Source organism: Acyrthosiphon pisum, chromosome A1, assembly GCF_005508785.2.
Source record: "Acyrthosiphon pisum isolate AL4f chromosome A1, pea_aphid_22Mar2018_4r6ur, whole genome shotgun sequence".
NCBI classification, from domain to species: domain Eukaryota; kingdom Metazoa; phylum Arthropoda; class Insecta; order Hemiptera; family Aphididae; genus Acyrthosiphon; species Acyrthosiphon pisum.
Window position 1 is genome coordinate 81,796,141 of NC_042494.1, and position 3,679 is coordinate 81,799,819.

Genomic DNA, 3,679 nt, shown 5'->3' on the forward strand with positions numbered 1-3,679 from the left:
TTAGAATTTTTAACAAATGTTTTAGCATTGATGTTTGAAAATTTACCATTAGCTACACGTCAAACCCTCTATTTTCAGCAGGACGGAGCTCTTGCTCATAATGCGCATATTGTTCGAGATTACTTGAATCGGGTATATGAGGGAAAATGGCTTGGCACTTATGGACCCATTGAATGGCCACCAAGATCTCCAGATATTACACCACTTGATTTTTTTTTATGGGGACATTTGAAAACAGTAGTCTACGCAGATCCACCAGTTAACCTAGCAGATTTAAAAAATAAAATCTTGGTTGCGTGTAATAACCTTACTGAAAGTCAAATAATATCAGCAACTAATAGAGGATGTCTACAACGTTTTCAATTATGTGTCGACAATCACGGAGCAAACTTTGAACAATTTATTTAATTAATTGTGTAGTTATAAAATAACTGTTGTAATCAATTTTGATTTAATAATTTTATATCCATATTATGTTAATCTTATTTATAACACGTAGGTATAAAAAAAAAAATACGTAAATATATTCACAAAGTAACCAATAATAAATAATTATAAATGGTATTATTTATTCGTGTTATGTGCGATATAGGTAGGTCGCAGGTACAGATAAGAGTGCACTACACGTAGTAATTATAATTATATATACTATTGCGTAGTTTAATTTTATTTTTGGTGTATAATACAAGTGTATAAATATATTATTATTATATGGTACATGGTGTATCTGGAGAATTTGACCATTTTACAATGCAATTATATTAAAATATACATATCTTCTACATTTTCCAGAAACACCATAATATACACCATGTCACCCTGAATAATATATAGGTTACCGATATAGAAAGACGCATGTGACAGGTTAACGTCAGTAAAGCTGGGTAGGTAATTTAGCAAGTACATATTGTAATATATAATCAAAAATTAAATTGAAATTACACCAGTGCAGTTGCCAGGTTAATATAATAAATATGTGAAAGTTCGAATAATTATAATAGCAAAATGTTCGTTTTGTTCGTATTGAAGAAAATGTTCGTAAAAATACATCGAATACAACGAGGTTTTGCCTGTTTTTCTAATATTATTATTCATCGTCTTATTAAAAAATATTACGTGGTACCATATCAATACGTCTTCCAGTTAGATTCACAGTTGTTGCACTTTGGCTGGCTTCTAAATCTAATGTGCACACCAACTAGGAAGTTCGAAAATCTCATTGTCCAAAGGCATACATTATATAATGTAATGTATCATCTATTTTTGTACAACTTGGAGTGTCAACTGAACAAATATTCAGTTCACGAAAGTCTTTTCTGCTCATAAAGTCCTGTAAAAATAAGATCATAAGAAAAAAAAACTATATTATTATCATAATAATTTAAAAATTTAACACTAGAATCGGGTGAGATACTGGGTTAGGGTATTTTTGAAAATGAGAACAATGAAAAATCATTCCATTTAAAAATACTTTCAAACAATAGGCTTGGAAATTAAGATTTATTCACAATATTTTATTTATTATTTTATCCACCAGTCACTATAGTGTATAGAGTTGAATTCATGATAATCATTATTATACAATGTACTTCAACTCTTATTGTTAATAATTGACCTAATAGGTAACAAAAAAAAGAAAATAGGTTTCCGTAATAAATTTAGATCAAAACTTTTTATAATTATTAATATTATAATTTAATATTTATACTGATAACTGATAAGGTTTGTTTACACGAAATACCACTTGGCAAAATGAGGACCATTTTGCTTGATAATGGCAAGACTGCTATCTAGTACCTATAGTTATATAATATCTATGATGGTTGTAAGTCATGGACTAAGATAGTTATCTTATACCTAAATCTTTTTATGTTTCTTAATTATTATTAGCAACACAAAATATTCGGACGTTTCGACCGGTTTAGGTTTGGCAATGGTACTGCAAAACTATTTTTCCACGTTATTCGCGAGTATATTTTATTTATTATTATACTGTTATATAAGTATACTGAAATAGTATTAGTTATATTTATACTAGTATTTATTACTTATGACGACCACTAAATAACAAAAAAGTCTATTAGTATATTACAACAATTCACAACTATTATACCTACCTTCCACAGTTCCACTACAATTCATACGCACACATTGTGGATTAACTGTTAAAAAATAATTTTCCATAAATGTCGAAACGGCCGTCGTCTAGTGCTGTGATGGTTACGGGTTTAGAATTCGAACGACTGAACACGTTATAGAAAAATGACAAACTCTGCGCACAAATACTTCTGATATACACTTGAATTTCGTATGTCAGTTGTGAGTATATGGGTATATATGGGTATATATGTATATACGTCTGAGAGTAAATTCGGATACGCCGCGGAATGTGTGAAAAATAAATAAGTAGGTGCCCAGCTTTGGTGTACCATAATATATTTTTTTCTCTCAATAATATTATATTATGTTACAAGCGTTTATAGTGGTGGCGCGAAATTGTGGGGGCTTTAAAGCCTATTATTGTATGGTTTTAGTATTTTTACCAACGCCCTTCATTGAACCAAAATAAGCAGCAGGGACCATTAATAATTATAAATTATAATATTTGCATTGATATTTGTGTTGTGACTTGTGGTCGTACGATTATACCCAACCACCCATTTCAGGCATGAAGCTATTGCTAATTGCTTCAAATAATCCTATATCCCGCTGCCACTGATACTATCTCTCTCTCACACAAGTACACACGTATTATATAGGTACGAATATTCAAGACGATATGACATATCATACATTGTATAACGCGATACACGCGAGTCGCGTTACTCGTCAACACAATATGTACCTATATAGTATGTACGCAGTGGCGCATTTATACATTAAGTGCCCTGGGGCAATATTTTACTAACGCCCCCCCTCCTCAAGAAATATGCATTTAATATTAAAATTGTCTGCAATTGCTCAAAACAAATCAAAATATTTTGAAAATTTTATCAAGTAAAGGAATTACAAAAATAAAATAAACATATGATATAAATCTCAAGTGTTTACGGTTATTCGTTTTTGAATTACAACAAAACAAGAAAATCGTTACATGAGAAATCGAGTAAATGTTTAAGTGAATCCAATGTTGTAAAAATTTGAACTTTAAACCCTCATAAAAATTTAAATTAACTTTCTTACAAATAGTATTTTTTTGATAAAGGTAGATAATTTTATAAGGAACCTTGTATTACATTTTGAAATCTTAGATTTAAAAATAAGAATTATAAATTAATTGTTTGCATATTTTCGTGATTTTTACACTTTTTGTCAAAAAAGATTACTGATTTACAGATTCGGACAGTATTTAAAAAATATATTTTTATCCTGATAACAAAATTATGGTCAAAGTTATAAGTAAATTGGTAAGTTGAAATATACGAATAATCAAGCTACTTATTATATCTTTTTTTAACACTCTTATATAATATAATAGTCCTATACCTGTGTTTTCGTAATTTATTCTAATTTTACTTGCAAGGAAAGATAACAGAAATAATAAAATTTAAGGTGTTGAAATAAATTATTAAAACTGAAATATTACAACATTTTTCATTTAAATTATTTGTTATTTATAAACATATTTAGTGTTTGTTCACCTCCCATCTATATTATATATAAACAACTAAGGCTATTC